Below are 19,472 nucleotides of genomic sequence, written 5' to 3'. Positions count from 1 at the left end.
TACCACGTGCAAGGACGACATGAAGGGAGGAGCAGGAGAAATGAAGGCTTAGTTGGGGAAAGCCCTCTTGGAGGAGATGTGATTACAAAGATTAACACCATAAGCCCTGTGTTGGGGCAGGGACTGTGTCCAGCCTGAGTAACTTGCATCTACCCTGCTGCTTAGAACAGAGCTTGACATTTTAATAAGCACCTAATAAATACCATAGTGCTAGTCTCCTTTTGGCAGATAGGGGCAAATCATGAGAACTTGGAGTGGATTAAGCCTGGAGCTGGCATTGTGGTTGTCTCTGTGTTACAGTTGGTTACTGTGTGTGGCTGATAACCAAAAGGTTGGTGTTCCAAGCCCACTCTTGGGTAATTTTATTGCCTACACAAAAGTTCCAAACCAAATTTAATCCCAACCAGTTGGATTTATTGAGGGTTTACTGTGTGAAGAACACAGGTCTAAATGCTTGGCTTTCACTCTCCCTTGCTATCCTCAGCCCCAACGTCTGGATTCTTGCAGTTCTGTCCTCGGGACAGTCTCAGGAGGGAAAGGGGTCAGAGTGTTGGGGATGGATGGGAATGGATCAGGGAGATAGAGAGGACCTCAAGGGCTCCAGACAGTGCTGCTGAGATGGGTGAGAATTATCATTTCCTCAATTCACTGGGGATTTCTGAGATGAGGGGGAAAAAAGTTTTCACACGTTTCCAGGATAAAAAGTAAATTAAGTCCCAGTGAGTTGTGAACTCATGTCCACTGTTCTTTAAGATCAGTGTGCTAACCACTAAGCTACAAAGCCACTGCTGGTGACCTTTGAAAGTCTCTTCTAGACCACTGAGGTAATGCCTCTGTAGTTATTGCCCCGAGGATTACAGAATACACTCAAGAGTTTGTTTATTCTGGTTTCTCAGAAATAATGATAATGTTGGTATTTGTTACTTGCTTACTATGAGCAAAGTACTGTCCTAAGCGCTGTGGTAGATACAAGGTGGAGCTCACAGTCTTCATCCCCATTTTACAGATGAGGTAACTGAGGCACAGAGAAGTTAAGTTACTTGATAATGTTGGTATTTGATAAGCACTTACTATGTGCAGAACACTGTTCTAAGCGCTGGGAGAGAGTGTGATCAGATTGTCCCAAGTGAGACTCACAGTCTTCATCCACATTTTACAGATGAGGTAACTGAGGCACAGAGAAGTGAAGCGACTTGCCTGCAGTCACACAGCTGACAAGTGGCAGAGCCAGGATTCGAACCCATGGCCTCTGACTCCCAAGCCTGGGATCTTTCCACTGAGCCATGCTGCTTCCAGCCCAAGGTCACACAGCTGACAAGTGGCAAAGCTGGGATTAGAACCTACGACCTCTGACTTCCAAGACCTCTTTCCACTAAGTCATGCTGCATAATGGTTGAGGATAAAATGGCTACATGTTCAGAGATCTCTTGTATTGTGCCACCTCTGATTTTCAAAGGGTCTCTTTTTTCATTCATTCATTCATTCAATAGTATTTATTGAGCGCTTACTATGTGCAGAGCACTGTACTAAGCGCTTGGGATGAACAAGTCGGCAACAGATAGAGACAGTCCCTGCCGTTTGACGGGCTTACAGTCTAATCGGGGGAGACGGACAGACAAGAACAATGGCACTAAACAGCGTCAAGGGGAAGAACATCTCGTAAAAACAATGGCAACTAAATAGAATCGAGGCGATGTACAATTCATTAACAAAATGAATAGGGTAACGAAAATATATACAGTTGAGCGGACGAGTACGGTGCTGTGGGGATGGGAAGGGAGAGGTGGAGGAGCAGAGGGAAAAGGGGAAAATGAGGCTTTAGCTGCGGAGAGGTAAAGGGGGGATGGCAGAGGGAGTAGAGGGGGAAGAGGAGCTCAGTCTGTGAAGGCCTCTTGGAGGAGGTGATTTTTAAGTAAGGTTTTGAAGAGGGAAAGATAATCAGTTTGGCGGAGGTGAGGAGGGAGGGCGTTCCGGGACCGCGGGAGGACGTGACCCAGGGGTCGACGGTGGGATAGGCGAGACCGAGGGACGGCGAGGAGGTGGGCGGCAGAGGAGCGGAGCGTGCGGGGTGGGCGGTAGAAAGAGAGAAGGGAGGAGAGGTAGGAAGGGGCAAGGTGATGGAGAGCCTTGAAGCCTAGAGTGAGGAGTTTTTGTTTGGAGCGGAGGTCGATAGGCAACCACTGGAGTTGTTTAAGAAGGGGAGTGACATGCCCAGATCGTTTCTGCAGGAAGATGAGCCGGGCAGCGGAGTGAAGAATAGACCGGAGCGGGGCGAGAGAGGAGGAAGGGAGGTCAGAGAGAAGGCTGACACAGTAGTCTAGCCGGGATATAACGAGATCCCGTAATAGTAAGGTAGCCGTTTGGGTGGAGAGGAAAGGGCGGATCTTGGCGATATTGTAGAGGTGAAACCGGCAGGTCTTGGTAACGGATAGGATGTGTGGGGTGAACGAGAGGGACGAGTCAAGGATGACACCGAGATTGCGGGCCTGCGGGACGGGAAGGATGGTCGTGCCATCCACGGTGATGGAGAAGTCTGGGAGCGGACTCTCCCATCCCGTCTCTTTTCCTCTCCTCATCAGATCTTCAAACAAGCCAATCCATCAGTAGTAGTATTCATTTATTCAATGGTATTTATTAAGCACTTACTGAGTACAGGACATTGCACTAAATGCTTGGGAGAGTACAGTATAACAATAAACACACGTTCCCTGTCCACAGCGAGCTTATAGTGTAGAGGGGGAGACAGACAATTGATAATATAAACTATAAATGTAAACAACTCAGTTATTCAACATGGCCAGTTTGCAGGAGTCTCAACTAAGCCCTTGAAGAATGCAATAGTATTATTAATTAATATGATCCCCATCCTCAAGAGTTTTGCAATGTAGCAGGAGCCATCAATCAATCCATCAATGGTATTTACTAGCTGCTTACTGAATGTGGAGAACAGTACCTCGTAACTGAGAGAGCACTATATAGCAGAGTTGATAGAAATGTTTCTTGCCCACAGTGAACTTTCATATTAGAAGATGAATCTACAGTCTAGAGATGCAGGCGCTAAAAGAAATAACCAATAAGAGGGAGCAACAGAGTATAATGCTCTGAAATTGATTGATTAATAATATAGATTAGTGCCCTGGTAAGATCTATCAACACTGGGAGAAGTTTTTATACACCTCTTCTTACACAGCCCTGCTGGCCTACTGGATAAAGCTCTGGTCTCCTAAGCCAGAGATGGTGGATTTGATTCCCCTTTTGGGATGAAAGGGAATTTCTTTTAATTGATAAAATGAGGAAGATATTTTTGTTTGATTTTTGCTATTTTAATAAATAGGAATACAAATGTCCATTTGCAGGTTGTAAGCAATTTGAGTTTAAGGATCATGTCTAGTAAATCTATTTTACTCTACCAAGTGCTTAATACAGTGCTCTGCATTCAGTGGGTGCTCATCAATACGAATGATTGACTGATTGATTGGTTAATTGGTTAATTGATTGATTGGAAGAGCAGAGAGAGACAGGAGGGTGCTCAGAGCCTGCCAACTTCCAGGCCCTTGGGTTAGGAGGAAGCGTCCAAAGTGGGACCCAGTACCTCAGTTCCCTCATCTGTAAAATGGGGATTAAGACTATGAGCTCCTCATGGGACAACCTGAAAACCTTGTATCTACCCCAGTGCTTAGAACAGTGGTTGGCACATAGTAAGTGCTTAAAAATACCAGAATTGTAATTATTATATAGTAAGCATTTAACAAATACCATAATAATAATAAAAAACACTCTCCCCTCTTTTGGGCCTCCTTCTCCTCTTTACTGGGTAGATTGGCAAACTCAAATGGCCTTTTTGAGTTTGGTTCCATGAGAAACTCAGCCTAAACTTGACTGAGGAGAAAGAGGGGTTTCTTACCACTCCCTAAAAAACAAACACCAAACTCATGTAAGCAAATGCACAAGCACACCAAAAACAACTTATCAAGCCAATGAAAGACAAAGAGCATTGTCAAAACTCTCCAGAGACCCCACAGTGCTAATGTCAATAGCTGGAATTCATTTATGTTCATATCCGTCTGTCCCCCTAGACTGTAAGCTCATGGGCACGGAATGTGTCTATCAACTCTGTTATATTGTACTCTCCCAAGAGCTTAGTACAACACTCTGCACACAGTAAGCACTCAATAAATACAATGGATTGATTGATTGATCAAAGTGGGATGTGCTAAGAGGTGGAGAGGTTCTGGGCAGGGACTCAGAACTGAAAAACTTCAGAGGGAACGATAGTAAACAGAAGGAGCAGGTTTCAGCGATTTATATATCAATCTTTAGAAGAGGAGTGTGTTAGTGCAGGAGGTGTCCCGGTGGTGCGCCATGATGGTATAGTGGTTAGTACTCTGTGTTGTGGTCGCAGCAACATCAGCTCAAATCTGAATCAGTGCAGGCAGACACTGGAATTGTTTTCTGTTTTCTTTGTTTTCATCCCGTTAGCATATATGGGAACTAAGCCGCAGTATTTAATGACCCCCGTCATGGGAAGTTAAACTGGACCAAGCTCTGAGCTTGAGTAAGACAAAAAGCCCATCTCAGTTCCTTCTGCCACCAGAGAGGGAATGAAATAAGGCAGCAACCCCCGTTGTTGGACTGTAAGCTCGCTGTGAGCAGGGAACCTGTCTACCAACTCACATCACATTGTAACCTGCAAACTTTAAGTGCTCTGTAAACTGTAAGTGCCCAATAAATACCACCAATGAATGTTCATGGGGAGGAAACATGTTTACCAACTGTGTTGTAGTGTACAAAAGCTTGGTACAGCGCTCTGCACATGGTAAGCTCTCAATAAATACCATTGATTAATTGGCTCAGATCCCGCTATGCCTTCCTGGGACTTCTATCTAGCCCAAAAACAGGGGTTTCAAGAAAATTGGAGAGTATGGGCCTCGATCCCACCAACTCTCGCATGCTAAGCAAGTGCTCTACCATCTGAGCTAATTCCCCAACATACTTATTGCTTTAGGGGAACACTCATAGAACAAGGTCACAGGTCTGCTGTATTCACTAATATTCATAATTATCTGTCCAATTGAAATGAAGGTCAGTGTGAATGGATGGGCATATTCTCCAAAGAGTCACCAAACTGGCTGGACCTCCCTAAGTAATATAGGGTGGGGAAAGAGAAGACCCCAAAGACTCCGAGCTTCGGGTCCGTGGAGTCACCAAAACCCTTGTGCACTCAAGTCTCCAAGAATACTTCTGTACAGTATAGTACTTTGCCCACAGTAGGCCCTCAATAAATACGATTGATTGATTGAATGACTGATTGATTAAAAGAGGTGAAGAGGTTCTGGGATAGGAACTTGAAACCAAAAAACTTCGGAGAGAATGATAGTAAGCAGAAAGAGCAGGATTCAGTGATTTATAGATCTATCTGAAGAAGAGAGGGCTGTTAGAGTAAGATGTGTCCTGGTGGTGCGCCATGATCGTATAGTATTAGTACACTGAGTTGTGTCCGCAGCAACCTCGGTTCAAATCTGAGCCATAGCATGTGGGTACTGGAATGGTTTTCTCTTTGCTTTTCTTTTATTCCTGGAATGTATGTGGGAACTAAGCCAGAGTATTTGAGGCCCCCAGTTCTGGGAAGCTATACTGGACTTGAGCTTGATTACACTTAAGAGAAAAAGCCCAATTCAGGTCCTTCTGCTGCCAGACTGGGAATGAAATAAAGCAGCAACTCCCACCTCTAGAGTGTACTAACTCTTGTTGTATTGTAAACTCCCAAGCAAGTTAATACAGTGCTCTGCACACTGTAAGCTCCCAATAAATACCATCGATTGAATGTTCATGGGGGGGAAACCTATCTACCAACTCTCTTGTGGTGTATTCTCTCAATCAGTACAGTGCTCTGCACTCAGGAAGCTCTCAATAAATAACACTGGCTCAGATCCTGCCATGTCTTCCTGGGACCTTTATAATAATAATAATGGTATTTGTTAAGCACTTACGATGTGCCAAGCACTGTTCTTTATTTAGCTAAAAAAAAAGGGGGTTCAAGAAAATTGGAGAATGTGGGCATCATTCCCACCACCTCTTGCATGCTAAGCAAGCGCTCTACCATCTGAGCTAATTCCCCGACAGACTTATTGCTTAAGGTAAACACTCTTAGAACAGGATTACAGGTCTGTCGTATTCACTAATATTTGTAGTTATTTGTCCAATCGAAATGAGGGACGGGGGAAAGGGTGGGCACTTTCTCCAAAGAGTCACCGAACTGCCTGGACCTCTCTAAGTAATACGGGGTGGGCAAAGAGAAGCCCCTGAGCCTCGGGTCCATGGAGTCACCAAAACCTTTGGGCATTCAAGTCTCCAAGAATATTTCTGTACAGTATAGTGCTCTGCAAAAAGTAGGCCCTCAATAAATACGATTGATTGATTGACTGAATGATTAAAAGGGGATGTACTAAGAGCTGAAAAGGTTCTGAAGCAGAAACTCAGAACTGAAAAACTTCGGAGAGAATCATAGTAAGTGGAAGGAGCAGGAATTGGCGACTTATAGATTGATCTGAAGAAAAGGGGTCTGTTAGAGTAGGATGTGTTCTGCTGGTGCACTGTAAACATATAGTGGTTAGTAATCTGTGTTGTGGTCGCAGCAACCAAGGTTTGAATCCGAGTCATAGCATGTGGGCACTTGAATGGTTTTCTCTTTTCTTTTCTTTTATTCCTAAAATGTATGTGGGAACTAAGCCAGAGTATTTGATGGCCCCAGTTCTGGGAAGCTATACTGGACCAGGCTCTGAGCTTGATTAAACTTAAGAGAAAAAGCCCAACTCAGTTCCTCTGCCGCCAGAGTGGGAATGAAACAAAACAGCAACTCCCACCTCTAGACTGTACCATCTCTTGTTATATTGTAAACTCCCAAGCAGTCAGTACAGTGCTCTACACACTATAAGTGCCCAATAAATTCCATCAATTGAATGGTCATGGGGAGGAAATACATCTACCAACTCTCTTGCAGTGTATACTCTCACTCACTTAGGACAGTGCTCTGTATTCAGTAAGCTTTCAATAAATACAGGTGTCTCAGATCCCACCATGTCTTCCTGGGACCTTTTTCTATCCAAAAAATAGGATAGGGGTTTCAAGAAAATTGGAGAATATAGGCATCGATTCCACTACTTCTCACATGCTAACTGAGCGCTTTACCATCTGAGCTAATTCCCCAACACGTTTATTGCTTTAGGGGAGCACTCAGAACAAAATTCCAGGTCTGCCATATTCACTAATATTTGTAGTTATCTGTTCAATTGAAACGAGGAACAGAGGGAAAGAGTGGGCACTTTCTCCAAAGACACCAGACTGTCTGGACCTTCCTAAGTAAGATGGGGTGGGGAAGGAGAAGACTTTGAGCCTCAGAGCCGTGGAGTCACCTAAGCTCTTGTGCACTTGATCTCTGAGAATACTTCCACACATAGCTTAAACAGTCTGTTATTTAAGTATGGACTCATTTTTGCAAACCCTTTTCCTTTTTTCTCTTAGAATCAGTCCTCCCCCACATTAGATTGAAAGCTTTTTGAAGGGAGGGATCAATTTAATCTTATTTATTGAGCATCTACCTTGGGCAGAGCAGTTACTAAGCACTTGAAAGTGTAAAATACAACTTGTTCCCTGCCCAAAGGGAGCTTATAGTCTACATCCTGTCTATTAATTCAAATATACTCTCCTAGAAACACAGTAGTAATAATAATAATAATGATGGGATTTGTTAAACTCTTACTATGTGCAAGACACTTTATTAAACTCTGGGGTGAGTAAAAAGAAATCAGGTTGGATACAGTCCCTGTTCCAACTGGGGCTCAAAGTCTTCATCTCTTTTTACAGATGAGGTAACAGGCACAGAGAAGTGAAGCTACTTGCCCAAGATCACACAGCAGACAAGACAAGTGGTGGAGCTAGGATTAGAAATCCAATCCTTCTAACTTCCAGGCCAACACTATTATTTGACAGTATAATGCTATGCATCGGGTTCGCTCAACTTAGGGTAATGGAAATTAAATCAGGAATTAGTATGAGTAGTATTTAAGTACTCACCTGAAGCAGCACCGTACCAGATGCCTGGAAAATGAAGAATTAATAAATAGAATAAAGAAGTGATGCTTCCTGCCTAAAAGGAGTTTAAACTGTAATGGGAGAGACAAACAAAAACATTTACAACTAGAACAGTCAAAAGAAATAAATGAGTACACATAGATATATGAGAACCGAGGAGGGTATAAATAAGTTCATAAAAGATGGGGGCAAACTTCCAGGAGAAGGTGGGAATTTAGGAGCACTTTGAAGGTAAGAAGAACCATGATACGATGGATTTAACATAGTAATAACTGTGGCATTTGTTAAATGGTTACTAAGTACCAAGCCCTAGGGTAACTATAGGATAAGGAGATTGGAATCTGTCTCTGTCCTGCATGGAGTCATCGTCTAAGTAGGAAGAAGAAGAGGTATTTCAGCTTCTTCCTCTCTCCTGAAGTAGGCAGTGGCTCCCCAAATTCAAAGCCTCATTTGAAGGCACATCTCCTCCAATAGGCCTTCCCTGACTAAGCCTTCCTTTCCACTTTTCCCACTCCCTTATGCAATGCCCTGACAATTCTTTTATTCATTCTCCTTCCCAGCCCCACAGCACTTACTGATCTAACAATCTTTCAATTGATCTATCTATATTTTAGGAATATAAACTCCTCCTGCAGGGCCCTGGTGGTCTAATGGATAAAGATTGCCCTCCTAAAGTCAGAGACTGTGGCTTTGAGTCCCATTTTGAGTGCAAATAGCTTTTTGTGAATTGAGAAAAAGATGATTTTTTTCGGTTTGATTTTTGTGATCTTAATAATTAGGAGTGCAGATGTCTGTTTCCCCAACAGATTGTGAGCAACGTGAGGTTAAGGATCATGTCTATTAATTCTATTTTACTCTCCCAAGTGCTTAATACAGTGCTGGGCACTCAGTAGGAGCTCATTAATATGATTGATTAATTGATTGGAAGAACAGAGAGGGACGGGTGAGTGCTCAGCACCTGGTGATTCCAGGGCCCTTGGAGGGGTATGGAGGGACCAAAGTGGGACCCAATGCCTCAGTTTCCTGATTTATAAAATGGGGTTTAAGGCAGTGAGCCCATGTGGGAAAGGTGCTATGTCCAACTTGATTACATTGTATCTATCCCAGCACTTAGAACAGTTTCTGGCATATAGTAAGTGGTAAATAAATATCATAGTGATAATTAAAAACCTCCTCCCCTCTTTTGGGCCTCATTCTCCTCTCTTCTGGGTACATTGGCAAGGGAGGGGACCAACTGGCTGGTTTGAGTTCGTGTCCACTGGAACGTCAGCCCAATCTTGGCTGGGGAGAGGTAGAGGTTTTCTGTACTCCCCAAACAACAAACATCAAACTTATGCAAACCAATGCTCATGCACACCAAAAACCACTTGCCAAGCCAATAAACCACAAACAGTGTTGTTGAAACTCTCCAGAGACCTCACAACACTAATGTCCATATCTGTAATTCATTTATTTATATTGATGTATGTCTCCCCCTCTAGACTGCAAGCTCAATGTGGGCAGGAACTGTGTCTACCAACTGTTGTATTGTCCTCTCCCAAGTGCTAGCTATAGTATCCTGCCCACAGAAAGTGCTCAATAAATCCAATTGATCGATCGATTGATTGATTAAAGGTAAATAATTTGGAATTGAAAAACTTTGGAGAGAATGATCACAAGTAAAAGGAGTAGGATGCAGTGAATTATAGAACTATCTGTGGGTTCAAGTAATTTTATAAGTGATGCACTGTGATCTTATAGTGGTTAGTACTCTGTGTTGTGGCCACAGCAACCTTGGTTTGAGTCTGAGTTGTGGCTTGTAAGCACTTGTATTTTTTTCCTTCTGCCTCTTTTACTTTTCTTTTATGCCCAGAATGTGTAGGGACTTTTTCCAAAGGGTCACCAAACTGGCTGAACTGACCTAAGGGGTCCGGGGTGGAGTAGGAGAGGACTCTGAGCCTCCAGGTCGTGGAGTCACCTAAGCTTTTGTGCATACAGACTTCGGCAATACTTCTATACAGAACTTTAACAGTCTGTTATTTAAGTACAAACTCATTTCCACAACCCATTTTTTCTCTTAATGTTAGTCCCAGCCCAACTTAGATTGAAACCTTCTCGAAGAGAGGGGACCTTCATTCATTCGATCCTATTTATTGAGCACTCTCCACCCAAACAATTATTCTTCCCCTGCCCTTCAAAGCTTTAATAAAGGCACAGCTCCCCCAAGAGACCTTTCCTGACCAAACCCTCCTTTCCTCTTCTCCCATTCCCTTCTGCGTTGCCCTCACCTGGTCCCTGTATTTGTTCCCCCTCCAGCCCCACAATTCTTATGTACTTATTTGTAATTTTATTTATTTATATTAAGGTTTATATTAATGTTTGACTCCTCCTCTAGATTATAAACTCATTATGCCCAGGGAATGTGTCTGTTTTATTTTTATATGGTACTCTTCCAAACTCATAGTACAGTGCTCTGTATACACTAAGTGCTCAATAAATATGACTGACTGACTGACCCAAACAGCCACCACCAAGTTGCAGGTCTTCATCACCTCCCACCTGGACTGGTGCCTCAGCCTTCTAACTGGCCTCCCTGCCTCCAGCCTCTCCCTTGTGGCATCTGTCTCCCTCAGTTTTCAATCAATCGATCGATCATATTTATTAAACACTTACTGTGTGCAGAGCACTGTACTATAAACTTGGGAGAGTACGAAATAACAGTTGGTAGACATGTGCCAACAATGAGTATTCAATAGGCATTCAATCAATACTACTAACTGACTGAATGATTTGTCCTGAATCTGTTGATAGAGGAAGGTTCCTGCTGTGAGAGATCTTTGAGAGGAAGCTCCTTGGATTCCCACAGGAAAGGACTCATTTCTGAGCCCAGGAATCTGGAATAAGGTTGAGCAGATTCCAATCAGTCCAACGGCTCCCCCTCTAAATTTTCCCTCCCTCCGGCTGAGCAGATAGATGACGTTGAGACACAAAGACAGGTATGGAGGTAATGGGAGGCTGGGGCACAGAAGCACCTGTGACCCTGAGTGACCCTGCGAGTGAGACTGTCAGACACCCACTAGAGATACAGGCTTGGCTCCTTTCAGAGCTGTGCTGTGGATGGGAGCTGAATTGTCCCCGGGATTGCAGGATACAGCCCTGATCCTGCCATATCTCTCCATGGGCATCTCTGATGGTCAATTAGCAACAGGTGATTGGGGGAAGAGATCTGGGCTCATCTTTTTCCTGATTGGTGGGCAGCAGGGAGGGGAGTCTCAGCATTTCCAGAGAAGTCTCAGTTCGAGTGTCAGAGCGAATTAGTGCTCAGCAAGTCACTCATTCACAACACACACTAATCATTCCCTGAGAGAGGGGAGAGGTGAGGAAATCGGCTGATGAATGCTGCCTCAACCTTGTCCTGCCAGAGTCTGACTGTCCGTGAGCTGCCTGCCCAGCCAGCACGAGTGATGAGGATGGGTGAGTAGGATGAAGCCATCTCTCTCTCAGTGTTTTTCAGGGCTATCCTTCGGAATACTGCAGCTTCAGACTGGAGCTCTGGGCTGGGAATCAGGGCTGAAGAGCTTTTTCCTAAGGGTCCCACCTTCCATTCCCAGGACCTTTGGAACAGAGACCCCTTATTATTATATTGGATCTCCTCCTGTCCAAGATCTCAGATATCTGACATGTAATCCTTAATATCTAAGATATCTAGATATCTAATCTCTATATGAAGGAGACAAACTGTCGTCATTCAGGTGGCTACTACCAGCTCAGAATGGCTCCCATATTGCCCTTAGGTGTCGACTGGTGGGGAAGACTGGGGCAGAGAGAGGCAGTTACAAAACCCATATCTCCCTGTGCCCCACGGTTCCCCCTCCCTCCTTCCACAACCTTATCTCTCAGAGTAGCGGGACTGCAGTGACCATGGTCCAGTTGAAGATAGTTCCTGTCCCTCTAAGCCATGATTTGGGGCACCCCTGACACAGCAGCAGTTCCACAGTTCCAGAGGAAGAGGTGGGGGGCAGAGATGGCAGGACCACAGGATCTCCACTAAGCTCTGGGAGCCACAATAATAATGATGGCATATGCTAAGCACTTAATATGTGCCAAATACTGTTCTAAGTGCTGGCGTAGATCCAAGGTAATTGGGTTGTTCCACGTGGGGCTCACAGTCTTACTCTCCATTTTACAGGTGAGGTAACTGAGGCACAGAGAAGTTAAGTGACTTGTCACAAGTCACACAGCTGACAAGTGGCAGAGCAGGATTAGAACCCACAACTTCTGACTCCCAAGCTTGTGCTCTTTCCACTAAGCTACGCTGCTTCTCTTGTAAGTGTTCAGTGGTCCTTCCTCTCTTCCCGACTGCATCCACCTCCCTTTAGTCTTTCTTCTACCTTCCCAGTCTCTATCTCCTTTCCTCCCTCCATTCTCTTTTTATAATGGTATTTGCTAAAATCTCACTGTGTGTTAAGCAGTGTTCTAAGTACTGGCATAGATACCGATGCTAATCAATGAATCAATGTATTGATTGAGCCATCACTCTGTGGACAGGACTGTACTAAGTGCTTGGGAGAGTATAGTAGAACAGAGGTGGTAGACATGTACCCAATCAATCAGGGTGGACACAGTCCCAGTCCCACATAGGACTCACAATTTAACTAGGAGGGAGAATGGGTATTGAATCCCTTTTTTCAGTTGAGGAAACTATGGCACTGGGAAGTTATGTGACTTCCCAAGGTCTCACAGCAGGTACGTAGCAGAGCCAGGATTAGAAAATGGGCCCCCTCTGAGGTCTAGACCCTTGCTCTTTCCATTAAGTCATGCTTTTTCCTTGTACTCTGAACCTATTCCTTCCTTCACTGCTGTTCTTTCATTGCAAAACTAGATGACCCTATACCCTTTCCACCTCATTCTTGTCTCCCATCTCAGACCTGTGCCCTTCTCTCAAAGCGCAGTGCAGAGAGGGGCCTTCTCACAAATGGGGTGGTGCAGGAGAATGAATCCTTTGTTGTCCAAGCTAAATGCACAAGAACAGTATTCAAAAATATTATAGGAAACAATATACAATGTGCAATAAATTTGACCCATGTACATTTTAAGAGCTAAAAGTGGGACAAGATAGAATAGCAGTAGTTCATTAAGAACTGTAAAAGAATATGATAATCCATGGTTTAATGACAGGAAAAGAAATCAGACAAATCTGGTACCCTTAATGTCTCTCTGTCCTGCTAGATTGTAAGGTTTTTGAGAGCCATCAATTCTATTTTATGCACTTAGATGGTTAATACAGTACTCTCTGTATTCAGTTAGTGCTGAGACACTTCCGTTTGGTGTTAAATGTTTGATGGCAAAGATTCTGTCAACTAATTCGCTTGTTCTTTCCCAAAAGCTCTCTGCACCCAGCAGACACTCAATCAGTAATGTTAGATTAAAAACTCCGTGAGGAAGGGGATCGCATTTAAGAACTCTATTGTTAATTTCTACCTACTTAAAACAGGGCTGTGAACACCTATAGATGCTCAGTAAATACTGTTGATTGTCACTTAATATTCTTTAAAATGTCCCAGGAGGAAATCATTTAGACTATCAAATTCACTGTGGGCATAGAAAGTGTCTACCTACGTTATATTGTACTGCCTGGACATCTAGTGTAGTGAACTGCACACAGTAATAATAATAATGATAATAATAATGATAATGATGGTATTTTTAAGCACTTACTATGTGTCGAGCACTGTTCTAAGCAGTGGGTGGAGATAAAAGGTAATCACACTGTCCCACGTAAGGCTCACGGCCTTAATCCCCATTTTCCAGATGAGGTAACTGAGGCACAGAGAAGTTAAGTGACTTGCCCAAGGTCACACAGCAGATAAGTGGCAGAGCCAGAATTAGAACCACGAGCTCTGGTTCCGAAGCCCGGGATCTTTCCATTGAGTCATGCTCCTCAAGTGCTCAAATAAATTGCTTTATTGACTGATTGAATTCCATACCGCTGTTCTTTGGGAGAGAGATGGTTCCTCTATTTTTCCAACAAGTTCCCTCTAGTTTTCCCCCTCAATTCCAGAGTCTCTCCTTGCCCTTCCTCCAACTTTTCAGTGAGCGCTTTGGAGCAAAAACAAGAGAGGAATTTAAGAGAGAGTTCCAGGTCAGAGCGGGACTTGGACAAGGGAACTCCATCAAAGAGAACAAGATAGAGGTACAGTGAGTAGGTTGGTGATAGAGGAATGAAATATATGGGCCGGGTTAGGGTAGGAGATCAGCAAGGTAGATAAGAGAGCTGTTTGAGGGCTTTAAAGCCGATGGTAAGGAGTTACGGTTTGATGTGGAAGTGGATGAGTAACAACTGGAGGCTCTTGAGGAGTGGGGAGATGACTGAATGGGCCTTTTTTTAGAAAAATGATGAGGGCACCAGAATAGAGAAAGGGCTAGGGTGAGGAAAGACTGTAAGCAAGTAAACCAGCAAGAAAGTTGATCCAGTAGTCAAGTTGGGATACAAAAAACGATTGGATCTGCATAGTAGCAGTTTGGATGGAGAGGAAAGGGCAGATTCTAGAGGTTTTTGATCTTTGGCCCTTTAGCCTGGCACATGCCAAGTCTTCTTGTCCAGCTGGGCCAGGTTGGAATTTTCTTTATATTTGTCATGCACTTTACTATGTGTCAAACACTGCTCTAAGCAGTGGGGTAGGTTAGGTTGGACACAGCCCCTATCCCAAATGGCGCTCACAGCCTAGGAAGGAGGGAGAACAGGTACTGAATCTCCATTTTAAAATTGAGGAACAAGGAAGTTAAGTAACTTGTCCTAGGTCACACAGCAAGCAATTGACAGAACCTGGATTAGAGAGTACAGGTCCTCCGTTAGTCAGTCATTCAGACAATTATTTTTATTGAGCAGTTATCATGTGCAGAGCACTGTACTAGGCACTTGAGAGAATATAGTGACTCCAACGCCCATGGTCTTTCCAGGGGATGGAACATGGCCTGCCTGTTTACCAGTTTTGACGTCTGTCTCCCCCCTCTAGACTGTGAGCTCATCGTGGGCAGGTATTGTCTCTGTTGCTGAATTGTACTTTCCAAGTACTGTGCTCTGCGCACAGTAATTGCTCATAAATATGACTGAATGAATGAAGGAAGGACCTGAATTCTACACCCGGCTTCTGCCATCGTCGCTGTGTGACCCTTGGGGCCAAATCGCTTAACTTCTCTGGACTTCACTTATCGCAACTGTAAAATGGGGATTAAGACTGGGAGCCTGTGTGGGACAGGGACTGTGCCCAAATCCATCTGCTTGTATCCACCCCAGCTCTTAGGACAGTGCCTGACACACATAAAGCAACCTAACAAATACAATTATTATTAGTAGTAGACCACACTGCAGTTATTGCGTGGACTCACCACGTTCCCAAGCGCAGGTCCAGACTCCAGGGACTGAGGATGCTTGGAGTGCTCTCTCTGTCTTCTCATATTCTCTCTCTCTCTCTCTCCTTCCCCTCCAAGATCACTCTGCTGGAGCCCTCTTCTGCTTCTAATTGAGGTATGGAGAGGATGGAAGGCACGGAGCTCTCCTTCAACATTGCGATTTTGTTGCAGATCATCATCGGATCCATAGTGAACGTCTTCCTCCTCCTGTTCTATGCAAGTGTCATCTCCGCCAGCCACAAGCCCAGTTCCTCTGACCTGATCCTTGCCCACCTGGCTTTGATCAACACCATCATCGTCCTCACCAATGGAATCCCAAAGCCTTGTCAGTTTGGGGCTGGAGAAACTTTCTGGACACAGTTAGATGTAAAATCCTCATTTACCTGTACCGGGTGGCCCGGGGCCTTGCCATCTGCTCCACCTGCCTCCTGAGTGTCTTCCAGGCTGTCACCATCAGCCCTGGCACCTCTCGATGGGCAGGAGCCAAAGCCAAGTTACCCCAGTGCATCATCCCCTTCTGTGCCCTCTCCTGGCTCCTCAACATGTTGATTGACGTTACTGCCCTGATCTACATGACCGGTCCCCAGAACAGCTGCAGCGTCCGACTCATACTGGACCTCAAATACTGCTTGACCATCAGTGCCAGTGAAGCGAGTGCCCTGGCCGTCGCGGTCGCCTTGGCCTTCCGCGAACCTGTTCTTCGTGGAGCTCATGACCCTGGCCAGTGGCTACATTGGTGCTCGTTCTCTGCAGGCACCACCGGCAGGTCCAACACATCCACGGGACCGGCCACTCCTCCAGGGGAATGCCCGAGGTCATGGCGGCCAAGAGGGTCATCGCCCTGGTCACCCTCTACGTCCTCCTCTATGGGCGGCAGGCTGTCACGCTGAGCGTTTTGATAAACATGAAGGGAACCTCTTCCCTGCTGATGAATAGCCACATGGTGCTGGGGTTTGCCTTCTCGTTCATCAGTCCATTCCTGATGATTGTGAGTGATAGGCGGATGAGAATGTTCTAGAGAAGGGGATCTCCTGGATCCGAAGCAGATCCCTCCTAGGATTCCAGGGGGGCCACCAGCCCCCCACTAGTTCCCACTGGAGTGACCATAAGGCCCTGTTATGGCAGGGCCACATCCAGAATGGTGCACTGCCCTGAATCCCAACGTGCTTAAGGCAGGACCGATTAAGAGTGACTTGGTGGCAAACGGGGTTTGCTTCCCAAGCTTGGAAAATCCATTCATTTGTCCATTCATTCATTCAAGCTCTTACTGTGTGCAGAACATTGTATTAAGCGCTTGAGAGAGTACAGTTTAACAATATAACAGACATATTCCCTATCCACAGTGAACTTACAGTCTACAGGGAGAAACATTAATGTACATAAATAAATTACTGATATGTACATAAGTACTGTAGGGCTGGGAGGAGGGATGAATAAAAGGAGCAAGTCAGGGAGATGCAGAAGGGAGTGAGAGAAGACAATAGGAGGTCTTAGTCAGGGAAGGCCTCTTGGAGGAGGTATGCCTTCAATAAGGCATTGAAGGCGGGGAGAATCATTGTCTGTTGGATATGAAGAAGAAGGGTGTTCCAGACCAGATGCAGGACGTGGGCAAGAGGGCAGTGGCTAGATGAAGGGAGACTGAGGCACAGTGAGAAGGTTAGCGTTAGAAGAGTGAGGTGTACGGGCTGGGTTGTAATAGGAGAGAAGCTTGAACTGTGAGATGCAACAGATGGGAATGAGGAAGCTGAGATCGTTGCTCATGAAAATGAATGGATTAATCAAAAGATAGCATGAACTGAGTTACCTGTTTTTTTGCAGAGCTGGGTATTAAGCACTTGGGAGAGTTCAATAGGGTTAGAAAATCTGATCACTGTTTTTAAGGAACTTGCAGTCTTAGCAGGAGCCAAGATAAATATGGATGAAAGACTCCAGCTCAAAACCCTAACCCTAGGTGGGATATGTGAAGGAGTATGCATTTATATAGAAGGTGTGGTAGTCTACGTGTGCAGAAATGTCAAGGTGTCACATCCTGCCTACACAAAATAGTTGCTTTTGGCAATTTGGGACTGATATTCCTGGATACTAGGTTTTCTACAAACAGTATCAGTATTTTTTCACTAGACTGTATGCTCCTTGAGGGCAGAGGGAAGATCTATGTAATTTTATCAATTCCCTCCCAAGTGTTTAGTACATTAGTGTGCTCTCAATAAGAGCTCACAAAATACTATTGATTGATTCAGTACATTGCTACCAATGGTTTGTAGTGTTCAGGTCTCTGGGGAGAAGAGGAAGAGAGGGGAGAGGAGAAGAAGAGAAGAGAATAAGAGGAGGTGAGAAGAGAGAAGAAGCATGACCTTAATGGAAAGAGCATGGCCCTGGACTCAGAAGACCTGGGTTCTAATTCCAGCTCCACCATTGTCTATTGTGTGGCCTGGGGCATGTTACTTAATTTTTCTGTGCCTCAGTGATCTCATCTGTAAAATGGGGATTGAGACTGTGAGCCCTACCTGGGACAGGACTGTGTTCAAGCCCGATTTGCTTTGGATCCACCCCAGCTCTTAGTTCAATGCCTGGAACGTAGTAAGCACTTATAAATACCATAGTCATTATCATTATATAATTATTCAACTTTTCTATGCCTTAGTTACCTCAATGGGGATTAAATTGGGATTTAAATGGAAAATAAAACTGTGAGCCCCTACTTGGGTATATAGCTGATGTCCAACCTGATCAGCTTGTATCTACTCCAGTGCTTTAGTACAGTGCCTGACACATATAAGCACTTAACAAATATCTTTAAAAAAAAGGAGGACAAGCAAGACCCCTAATGGCTCCTCTTTCCCAGCTACTGAGTTACTGGGAAGGCTCCTTGGCTTTCATGGAACCTCAATTCTCATTCATTCATTCAATTATATCACTGGAATGCTTCCAGTGTGCAGAACACTGTACTAAAGTGCTTGGGTGAATATAATGTAACAATAAGAATGCACATTTCCGACCATAATGAATTACAGTCTACTGGGTCCCCAAAATGAGGGTGGGGGAGACCTGCCTTGATTCTTGAGAACAGAATTCTGAGCTGAGGGGTAAGAGATGACTGGATTGATGATGTGGTCACCAGGGTAACTGCCCAAAGTCTCGGGAACTGTCAAGACCTCCCCACTCCTGATTCTGGAAGGAGGAAGGAAACAGAGTGATGTAGTGGAAAAGAGAATAAGACCTGGGAGTCAGAGGACCTGTGTTGTAATCCTGCCTCTACCACTTGCCTACTGGGGTGACCTTGAACAAGTCACAACTTCTCTGGACCTCAATCACCTCATCAGTAAAATGGGGATTAAAGCTGTTACCTCCTGGAGGACATGTACTGTGGCCAACCTGATTATCTTGTATCTACTCCAGGGCTTTAGAACAGTGTCCTGGTACATAGTAAGCGCTTTATACCATAAAAAAAAGGAAGGCCAGGGATGATGAACAAGAATGGTGAGGTTGTCTGTCCCTGTAAGGATCAGTGACTTCTCCTACATCCTGCTTGTGGAATGGCTTGAAGAGAGGGAGGGGGAAAAGAAGGAAGGGGAACAGGGAGGGGGGGGCAGATGTCACTCTAACCTTTTTGAGAATGACAGTCCCTTCCTGAGGAAGCTAGCAGGAAGAGATGTGCAGATAAGGAGGGGCTGATGGGCAGTTATAACACAGGAGCATCTTGGCCATGTGTGACCCTGAGAGGTGAGGGTGTCAGACACATACTCGAAACCCAGGCTTGGGTCCTAGCAGAGCTGGGCTGTGGGTGGGAACGGGCATGTTTTGGAGCTGCCAGAATATTGACACTGAGGCCTTCTTGCCTCTCCATTGGCATCTCTGATGGGTCCATTACCAGAGGATAATTATGGGGAGAGATCAGGGAGGGAATTTGAGCATTTCTAGAAGTGTCCCAATTCGAGTGTCAGAGTGGATTAGTGTTCAATGATATGAACAGTTCCTTAAAAACAGTG

The 19,472-nt window shown here is 44.8% G+C and overlaps 1 pseudogene; it reads left to right on the top strand.

The window, feature by feature from the left end:
- The first annotated feature begins 15,609 nt into the window (after positions 1-15,609).
- On the top strand, positions 15,610-16,501 carry LOC120637958 (annotated as a pseudogene).
- Positions 16,502-19,472: the final 2,971 nt, after the last annotated feature.

Source organism: Ornithorhynchus anatinus, chromosome 15 (genome assembly GCF_004115215.2).
Source record: "Ornithorhynchus anatinus isolate Pmale09 chromosome 15, mOrnAna1.pri.v4, whole genome shotgun sequence".
NCBI classification, from domain to species: domain Eukaryota; kingdom Metazoa; phylum Chordata; class Mammalia; order Monotremata; family Ornithorhynchidae; genus Ornithorhynchus; species Ornithorhynchus anatinus.
The sequence above is the reverse complement of the archived record's forward strand: the minus strand, read 5'-3'. Positions and strand labels throughout refer to the sequence as shown.